Genomic DNA, 11347 nt, shown 5'->3' on the forward strand with positions numbered 1-11347 from the left:
CTTTCAGAGAACATAAAATAATTTGATTCTGACATTTATATTCATTTTGATGTAATGTTATGTTGAATAATTATATCCATCTCTCACAGAAGCTTTTAAAAGTTAAATAGAAAATGTTTTCAAGGAAAGTCTGGAGTGCTGGTAAGGACAAAAATGAAGGTTGATTTTCTTAAGTTCCCGCCAACTCGTTTTCATAATATAAATAATTTATCATAGAAATGTCTAGCAAGTGCGGGCTGGGAAATTTCTCGCGGCCATTTTGTTTGGGCGCGAATGACCATAAATTTGCCCTCATTGCCAGACCCGACTAGAACATCTGCAGTACTAGTAACATTGTGTCGTGCACAGAGCGGCTCGGCGTAGCAAATTCAATTTTCATGGAAGTAAAATTTAATTCCACGTTAGCTCGATAGCGCGAAGTCTCATTCACGATGATTCACTATTGGCCACGGTCATTGGGTGTTAACTGGCCAAGATAAATTAATGGGAATTTGTCGTTTCACCCTCCACGCTCCGTTACATGTATGCCGGCTACACACATTGGCTGCTAGCCTTAAATAAATTATTTTGCCCGTTAGCTCATGTAGCACGTAAACTGCAAGCGCAAAATTGATTTCAGTTTCAGTGCTGCAGAGCAGCGTTTATTTAATAATTAAAAAATACGTATAAGAATTTGTTACCCACTAAGTCTAAAGACTTTTCATTAGGACAATTTTTTTTTATGACAAGTTTATATTACATTTATTTTATTTATATTATACAAATTTATTTATAAACAGGCACTATAAAGTATCTAGAAGATATTTCTTCAGTTCTTTTTTTTTCATTTGAAGATCTTTCATGTAAATGGTCGTTTGTGGGAGATCATTGAACAATCTTGGAACAACGCAATTTAATGTTCGCTCTCCGAAGTAATTTGTAATTTAGGGAACAAACAGGGAGCCCTTGGTTTTTAATCTAGTGTTGTGAGTATGGGAAACTCTTTTTTTATATTCCGGATTAACAAAATGATCTACAATCAATTTGTAGTCACAAAGTTGTTTTACCGGCAGGACATTGCAGAATTTAAAATATACACCTTCGCCCATAAGTTTCGCCTCACGGATTATGCTATCCGGTACAATCCCCCTTAACAGTCTCACCTGAATATCATAAATTTTACCCAGATGCGACTGGAAAGTGAGACCCCAGACACGCACTCTGTAAGATATAATGAATTCAATGAGCGAAGTATACATGTATCTTAACGTTTTGAAAGGTAATATGCTTTTGATTTCATAAATCACCTAAAGCCAGTACCTTAATCTGTCGCAGATTCCCTCAATATGACCACCTCAGCTAAATTTAGAATCAATAATTAATCCTTAATATTTATGATTATTTACATCTTTATTAGGACAATTACATTTATCTGATTCTATATTTGAATTTGAATGAAGGCAAACATTTTTATGAGCTTGTATTTCTATTTCAAATTGACATTTAGTGATATATGGTGAGGAGGATACATGAACAATTTGAGTTTTTTTGGTATTCATTACTAAGCCATAGTCATGCGCCCATTTAATATGGCTAATATTTCAAACAATAAAATAAATAACTTATTCACTCAAAATACTGAACAAAACAATCTTGAAGGTTATGTGTTGTCTTTTATATCTATAAATATTAAATAACTCACCAGACTATACAAAATCCATCATTAATACTTCGATACGTCCATTATTAGCAACTTAAATATAAATATGTATAAATACATATAAATAAATAAAGTATACGACTGTGTAACCCTGACATCTTCAGAGTTGAGCACTTTTCCCCAAATACAGTATATTATCATCCACCTTCACTTGTGAAAGCAGTACAATCAGGTTCACAAGCACAATGCGCAGCTACGTTTTTAGTGATTCACCAAGAGAATTCAAAGTTAATTTACTATAATATCAATGGTCTGCTTTAATCATAAATTATGAAGTCATTTTTCTCTACGCTTTTTATTACATTTTCATTGCTTAAAATCTCAAATTCTGTATCTTAAAATGCGGTTTTATCTAATAACTATAAATGGATAACACTTTTGGCACACATTAGAAATTAAAAAGACGCATTATTTCATTACGATGGTTTTAAGTAGAGGTATGGTTGCTGATTTTTTGCTGAGTATTTTTATGTTTTATCCTTTGCTCTCCTTTCCCACTTCTATTGTTTTCTTATTTATACATGCACATGCACATACACACACACACCCACATGCACCAAAACTCTTATACATACGCATATTAATCTATATATTATCAATTTATTTACTTTCATCGTTAATTATAGAAGAGATCGTGAATCAAGTGCGTCAACATGTAAAGAGATACAGGGAAAGAGGGAAGCTAGTTGCTATTTCTAGTAAATTTATTTCAACAAGGAAATACTCTGTGGAGAGTGATGGCGAAGACAGACCTATAGATAGATATTCTCAAATATTCATATTAACATTTGTTTATTTTATTTAAGTGCTTATATTATTAATATTTACAAGTGTATATACGATGTATTTAATATCGTTGAACTAATTTTTACAATAATTAATTTTCAATTTTAATCTTTAATATTTTTAAGTTTATTTAAATTCATATTCATGTCTTTTTATTTTACTATTATTACTATAATTATTAATATTTATTTAAAAAAACTTATTATTACTACGAGACTGTATTATTATTATCATTATAAGTAAAACTTATAATACAAAAATTACATATTATACTCTAGGAGTTATTAGAAACTCATTTGGGACCGTACGTAAGAAAAAACATTTTTTTGACAATACATAATATCATACAAATTAATACATCCGAAATAAAAAGAAAACATAAAACACCATCTTATATAAACTACATTAATAATTATCACTATCAAAAAGATTTAATAAATATTTTTTCATTGCGACACTTTTTTTCATTGCGATTTTTTATTAAGTTTTTCGTGTCTTAGCTCATCAGGCAGTTTATTATATTCGGAATGGCCAATATTTTCCAAGGACCTCCGGCTAAACTTTGTTGAGCGAAACTTAGACACATGAAGATTCCCTGAATAACGCGTATTGTAATTATGAATATTGTGACTGTGATTATCGACAAAATTAAGAAAGGTCTTTTGCGATGGTTCGGTCATGTGGAGCGAATGAATGATGAAAGAACGGCTAAAAAGATTTATGATGCAAATGTGTCTGGTTGTAGAAGTCGAGGAAGGCCGAGAAAGACATGGCATGATCAAGTACAACAAATTCTTGAAAGTGGTCATGTGAAAAGTCGGATTAATCGACGTGCGTGCATGAGAAGATGTATGAATGTGAAGGAAGCAAAGGAAGTGTGCCAGGACAGAGTGGTGTGGCGTTCTATCCTCTCTGCCTACCCCTCCGGGGAAATGGCGTGATGGTTAGTTAGTTAGTTAGTTAGTAATATTGTGACTGAATACATATTTTAAATTTGAGTGAGCAGAAAAGTTGATGATATTTAAAATAGTATTTGTTATGTCATGCAGTGGCATTACCTTGAAAGGAAGTATCTTTGTTTGTCGGTTGTATAAATTGCATATATTTGAAATTAAATTTTATTGAAATTAATCTTATATCAATTCTATTGAACTGGCTTAATAACATATAATGTAAACTAAATTTTGGTCTATATAAATTATTTTTTTGTGACTATTTATGTCCACATATAATTGGTGAAAGATGTTAAGTGAAATTATTTTTTATTTTATAAATTGTATTTATATTGTGATATATTTTACTGTGTGTGAACTGAAAATAAATAAATTAACTGAAAACAAATAAATATCTAATTCGATGAGTTTAAATAATATTTTTTCCTCTATTTTCTTTTGAATTAATTAAATGGAATCTGCAAGTTCCATTATATATTTTTAAAAATTGGTATACATTGGCACTGCAAAAATAAGAATCCTACGTGGAGCCAATATACCAAACAGCCATTTTTACTTCGAGCGCTGCGCTGGTACAATGACTATTGAAAAACCTAAATCACCGTGAAGTATTTCGAAATTACTTCCATTAAAAACTCCAGCGTATGTTATCATATTGGCCTCCATACACCCGGACAATTTTCATCTCGTTATTGCCATTTCGAGTTATTAATGTTTTATAAACAACTACGCAGATTGTCAATGTATTTTTTAAAAGCGGAAAAAATTACTTAATTCAACGCCATAAATTAACGCGAATATTTTTATTAAAAAAAGAAATGGTATTTACTGCCTGTTTTTTGATGTTATATTTTCACTGCGTGAAATACCTGAAAAGTTTAAAGATTTAAAAAAAATGTTCTACGTTTGTAGCGTTATATTTAATTACTTATTGTCGTAATTGGATTTGTGTAAGCGGGTGATACTTGTGTGCGGGTCTATCTATGTTTATATGCAAAGTGTTTGAAATTTAGATTTGTCTAATGAAATAGTAAGAAAGAAACCATAGAAAATAATATTTAAACTTTGTAAAAATAACAGAGAGTAAACATTCAGTCAAAGCACTTTTCAAGGTTCTGTCTTATTTTATTTCAAACACAAAAATATATTTCTTGTTGAAACAAGATTACTGATTATATGAATTGGAAGTCTTTTTTTTTAATACTGCAAAACGATCAATCAAGAAAAATATTTCTTATTTCTTATTTTTTTGTACCACAACAGGCCAGAAGGCCCAATTACAGTGGTAAATTACATCACAGAACATCCAGGCTTGAGAAAAATCACATTTTTTAATTTTTTTGCTCTCACCGGGAATCGAACCCGGAACCTTTCGTGTATGAGTCAAGCGTCTTGAAAAAAGAGTGAATATGGCATTAAAATGAACGGAACGCTAAGTAAAAGTACATATTTCACATATTTATGATCAGCAGAACATAAAATGGTCGACGGCCTCGTGGTGTAATGGTCAGCGCGTTAGCCTGCCATGCAAAAGGTCTCGGGTTTTATTCCCGGCATGGTTGATACGAAATATATATTTAAAAGGGTGTTTTCACACTAGAATATTTAACTTTTTAATCTTTTTTTCCATTGAATAAGTTCTGTAACTTGAATTATAAAAATAAAACTTTTGTTTTATTGGTTGGTTGGAATAAATTGCCATTTGGCAATAAGCCCGCTAATGTACAAATAATTTAATTTACGAAAAGTTAAATAAATAAAAATGTTCATGAATAAATAAATAAATAAATAAATAAATAAAATACTGAACATACATTACATCATGAAAATTTCCATACAAGACGACGTCTGTTCAACTTAAACTTAATGCAATATCCTACAGTTTCCTTCGCTGTACTTCAGCTTAAAGTGCTAACTTATAGAGCAAGCAACAGCCTGAAGGAACCTTAACTTCTCTGACCAGAAACGTAGAATAGGTAGAACCTATCTGATAATACCCATCACTTTTGAATCTCTAGTACCAACACTCCAGTAGCCAAAAGGTTTATTAAAATTGATATGTCTTACAACATAGATAGGACTCAAAATTTGTGTTTGATAATCACATACGAGTAACTGAAAAAAAGTATCGGTAAAAATGTTAGAATTCATCCATAGAACAACAAATCCATTTAAAAACCATCAATCTTCTACTCTTAAATAAAATTCTTAGACTTTTATCGCAGAAATTTCAATTGAATTTCACACTGAATAGTTACGAAAAGAGTCTTCAACACTTTCACGTCAAAACGGCGGGATTTCTTTCACAGAAATGAACACTACGAGGCAAGTTTTGCTCGTTTTGTGCTTGTTGTGTTCAAGAGACCCCCTACTACCAATCAGTGTTGCCAACTTTTGGAAAAAAATCTCTCAGCACGAAAGCCAAACAGTACTCTTACTTTCTTAATATGTCTCGTATTTTACAGTTTTTAAATGTACGGACGTTCTTTGTTTTCAGGTCCCGACTTGCTGGGAAATTCCTGTGTTAAGGCGGGATCTTTTTTTTTACATGAATTTTTATTAATTTAATGATGCTTATAAAATTCTAATAATAATATTAATAACATAAAAAAATCAACGATAAAAAAAAATTAGAAAACATACCGATATTAATAAAAAATTAAGCGTAAAAATATAAATTAGAAAATATAGCATTAAAAATTAGAAAATAAAACATAAATGTGAATATTAAATTTTTTATATATTATCTTTTTTGTATTTAAAAAAGACATTATCGTATGTATATAACTGATCTTTCCGGCTTTTAATTATATTTCTAAATTCATTGTTTTATAAATTTACATAACTTGGTATTAATATAAATATAATATAAACCAACAAGCCGCAGAAGGTTGCTTGGTGGGATTTCAGTTTTGAAATGTTAATGTTAAAAGTGTACAATGTAAATTTATGTTGACAAATAAATAATCATAATGAAAGTAAACAACGAAAACAAATAAAATACTTATACGAGAGAGATAATACTAAAGTAAATTACAAGATATAAAAAATAAAAAAACTTTTTGGACCATTTTCGATTGCGCTCTAGCTATAGATGAAATATTTTTTACGCCTTTATCTCGTATCAAAACTTTTCCTACAAACATATTAAATGTACATAAAATATTGTAGAATATTTTAATGTTTAATGTTCAATTTTAACTGAAGAATTTATTCGTAGATCTAGGTATTCGTCTTAAACCATGAACTCTCTTTACAAAGTTGTCAAGACACATTTCAAAGAAATTCTTTTCTACAATAATATGATATAAGTATTAGCTCCGTATCAAAAGACATTCCTAATACAATATGATGTTCTCCTATTAAATTTACTGGGAATTCCTTGGATCTCAAGAATTCGTTTAGTGTCCAGAATGTATGTCGAATTCCTTTTTGTACATAAGCGGGGTTGTACCGGGGTTAACATGGAATATTACAGTTTTGTAAAAGTATTCATACATTTTATACTTAAATAATATTTTACAGCAATATCACCATATTATATATATTATATAAGGAAGCAAAGAATATTTAAGCTCATTGCTGATAAGTACCAACTGGTATTTTAGAATAAAATGAGATAGGTATATGCATTTTGACATTCTGCATATTCTAAAGTTTTGTAGTAGTAAAGTGATCTGAGTAGAATTTAAATTTGAACTCCTATGTATTTAAAAAAAAAAAATATGTTTCTTATCCTATATTTGTGGTGATATACTCATGTGACTGTGTCAACTAATTGCTAGTCCCATCTCAACACAGGACATTTAGTCGCATGGAGTTGAGACTTGTGTCTCAAATAATGTACAATAAACTTATGTATTATTTTTTGGTATGTGTATTTTTGTACATACACAAATCTGGATTTCTCCCGAGGGGGAGTAGGTATATATTTTTTTATCAATATTCCTACAGAGATGAGGTAGAATTTTTTTTTTTTTTTTTTTCAAATTCAGGATTATCGATATTCGAGCGTTTACAGGGCTTATGACCTGTCATTGGCTGGGTTGAGTGGCCACTTTACGTTTTACAAAAAAAAAAAAAAAATTCTACCTCATCTCTGTAGGAATATTGATAAAAAAAAAAATATAAACTTATGTATGTAAATAAATATTATTTATTTAGTTTACAAACAATAAAAAAAACCACATGATACATAGAAATATTTAAACAGTAAAAAAAGACACTACTTATTTTTCATTAATTACCCTAGTAAAATATAAACTTAATTAAAATGAACAAAATAATTTATTATGATTGAAAATGAATTTTTGTAAAAATTAAAAAAAAATGTAAAATGGTAGGAATTAATAATGAAATAAAAATGATTGATATTTATTATTAAATAAAATTAACAGGTTAAATTATTCAAATCAAATTATTTAAAAAAAAACACTCATTGCTATAAAACCAATAAAAAAATCCATAAAATACTAATAAAAAAATAACAATATATGTAACCCATAAAAAATTTAATGTAAACAATAAATGTATTAATACAAAAACTCATCTTGTTTACACTTTTTAAACCTTATTAATCCAGCATCAAAAATGTTGATCTCTACGTTTTCAATGTTGTTGTAAAATCTGCATATTCTTGGTATTGGATTAAAAGATTTTTTTTTAAATGAATCGATGTAGAGAATTTGTGTGTTCCTTAAGGTATGATTTATATTTACATACAAATGTGTACATTTTTCTGCATTCACCCAAACCCACGTTAAAAAACGATCGAGAAGATATTTAACTTTTTTTTTAGATTAAAATAATATAAACATCCAGGCATTAACAGAGTTCGTGATCTGTCATAAGCTGGTGTAAGTGATCACTTTACAAACTGCGTAAAATCTGTTAAAAATACTTCTGAGAAAAGGGAGTGGAATCCAGTCGTAAAATTCAGAGTTGGGAAGAACTAAATATTGTAAAAGAAAAAATTCACACAACTTTCGTTCTTCATCATTCGATAAATAAGTTTGCCTATAAACACTCGTTTGCCCATAAAAAAAATCTTCACATTTCAAATACCAACTAGAAATGACCAATGGCATAAAATGTAAAAATAAAAGCAGGAATTTACACAATAAAAATAATTAAAAAATAATACTAGCATTGAAACTAAACAAAAGATAAGGTTTCACACCATGTGAATAGTGAAATTTTTGAGTTGATCATTGAACTAAAATATTTAAATTAATTATTATACGAATTATTTTTTTTTTTCATTAAAAATGTGTGTTTCTACAAAGATATATAAAATACATAAAAATATTGTGATAAAATAACAACTTTGTCATTAAGGTTTCAAATATTTTGTGTAACCTTAATATTTTTTTTATAATAATTTATTATTATAAAAAAAATTAAGTGTAAGGATGCGATAACCGATGATATAAATATATTTATTCAACAGTGTTTTGTATAAAGGTTCAACACAAATCTTTTTATTTTTTTAGCAATAAAAAATATTAATTAATATGTATATGTGAATTCAAATACCATTTTTTTATTTCAGATTCGGGTACATGAATTACACATAAGCGAGGAATACAAGTCTTCGAAATACAGGTATTTTTTTCATACTTTCATGTTTCATTTGATCGAGTAGCAACTCAAAATTCTGTCAATTTACTAAAATTAATATTTGAAATTTTAACTATGTGATTTTCCATGTTAAAATATGAATAAATTTTCACTTTGCTTAAAATTAATAAACACGTATATTTGTTTTTTTGCTCAGAGTAGTAATCAATAATGTTTTGAAACCGGTCAAAACATTATTGGTTCTAACTTGTTATTTTTTAATAAGTTGTACATAGTATTAAACTTTAACTTCACAAACATCAAAAGATGAAAGAATTGAAGGAATATAGATGTTAGTGAGATTTAAAACAACGCCTGAAAACAATTTTCCAATTTTTATACTTCTTCTTTTACCAGGTAGTAATTCAACAATGTTTGAGTATGTCCAAATGCTTGCAGACTAACTGGATTTTCTTCCTATTTCTTTCTTCCTAATTTATTTCAACACAGAGGGAAAACGTTTTTGAGAAGGGAATAGGAAAGTCTAGGCATTTACAGGGCTTATGACCTGTCATTGGCTGGTTTAAGTTGCCACTTTACACACTATTTAACATTTACCATTCTGACCATGTTTGAACATCCTAATTTCCTCAACTCTTCCATCTGTTGACTTTTGTGAAGTAAAAGAGCTGGTGAAATGGTGCAGAGTCAACAGTTCTCTCTCGTTAAGAAAATTGTGCCAGCAGAGATTATTTACACATAGAAAAGTGTTAAAAACGTTCTGAATAAAACACTCAAAACACTGCCAGTTCAAGGATTCTGTGGTTTCGCATAGTTTTAAAACAATTTAATGGTAAGTAGTAAATTCAAAATTCTTTTCAAACATAACCATAATACATGCTTCACGTATACTGATCGTTTAGTAGTCCCAAACATATGTAAGAAGTTTGGTAGTAAAGCTCTTAATTATTTAATACCTAGTATTTTTAATTTACTGCCATAAAAACCTAAATTTAACACATGACGTAAAAAGCATAAAATAAGATAATGGCTATCAGATCAAGCGTTAATAAAAAATACGAATATTTGGAAATGTATTTTGGGCCTATGATGGCCTTTGTTTATGTGCACTAAACACAAAGTTTTTAAATAAAGTATTTAAATAAAATATTTAAATGTTCATACTAATATAAATAAACATAGCATATAATTAAATGTTTGTTAACCACTGAACTAAATTATGAAAATGAATGAACTAAAATGAATAAAAATGAATAAATGAATCAGTTCATGTGTTTATTAAAATGCATGTCGTGTTGGTTTTATATTTTTGTACAACAACTATGCTGAAGGTGTAGTGGGTTTTGCATGTTGGTTTAATTGGTGTCCTGACAAAGAGACGGGTACGTCTCGAAACCGGTAGACATAGAAAAGTCGGTAAGTGGTTATATACAAATATTTGACCACAAAGTTAATGCTTTAAATATGAATAAAAAAAGTATGTTTATTTGGTTCTCCGAAAGACGTTAATTGATTAATTAATTAAACATTTGAACCCACTGTAGTAGATAAAGGTATGTATGTTTATTTGGTTCGTTTTTTATTTTGAAAAATGTTTATATGCATGTCACAGATCTTTCTGGCTATGTGGTTTATTTATGAATAGATTTTTTAAATTATTGTACTATTTATTGAACAGGCATAATCTTGGTGAAAAGGAATTAAAAAAATATAATTAATTAAACGCTTTGTTTAAAAACCACTTGAATTTAGTATAAAGCGCTTAAAAATAGTTTTGAAAAGCACAAATCTTTTCATCTACCGGTGAAGTTAAAAACTAAACATAAATAAGCGGAAAATGAAAATTCTAGGTAATCTAGAGAAGGTGGAAGGAGCTAATAAAAGAGGTGGTGGGTTATATAACGGGAGTATTGTGAGAAACAACGAGAGATTTTAAAATACATAAATAATTAGTTTTTTTTCCGAATTTATTTCTGTTTATATTTTTAGATTTATAAAGCCATTAATTATTTGTCCTTTCTTGTTTTATGATGGAGTTTTATTTCATTTGAATCAAAATAATAGTTCAATTTTATGGAAAGATCCGTACTTTCTGAAACTAGTGGTGCTTCAAAATAAATTCAAATGGTCTTTAAAAAACGTCATTATCAAGAAATATCTCTACCAACCAGCCACAAAAAACAGGGTACCTATATGTAAAAAAATAATATTTAAACATGGCATTGATCTTTTTTAGAATATATATTTTTCATTTCAGTTACGGGAAGTTTAATCAAGGAGTGCTTTTACAAATAGAAGTTTAGAGATTTATACAAAATTTTAATGGAAA

General features: G+C 28.7%; 1 long non-coding RNA gene across 1 annotated transcript in view; it reads left to right on the forward strand.

Annotated features, from left to right (window-relative positions):
* LOC148277036 (uncharacterized) overlaps positions 1–10029 on the forward strand; it is a 69751-nt gene extending 59722 nt beyond the window's left edge. The window contains exon 2 of the long non-coding RNA XR_015823607.1: positions 8990–10029. This is a non-coding gene — a long non-coding RNA (uncharacterized LOC148277036). The remainder of the gene's footprint in view (positions 1–8989) is intronic.
* Positions 10030–11347: the final 1318 nt, after the last annotated feature.

The sequence above is a fragment of the Micrasema longulum genome, unplaced genomic scaffold, assembly GCF_059751315.1.
Source record: "Micrasema longulum isolate JH-2025_06_02 unplaced genomic scaffold, ASM5975131v1 h1tg001099l, whole genome shotgun sequence".
NCBI lineage: Eukaryota > Metazoa > Arthropoda > Insecta > Trichoptera > Brachycentridae > Micrasema > Micrasema longulum.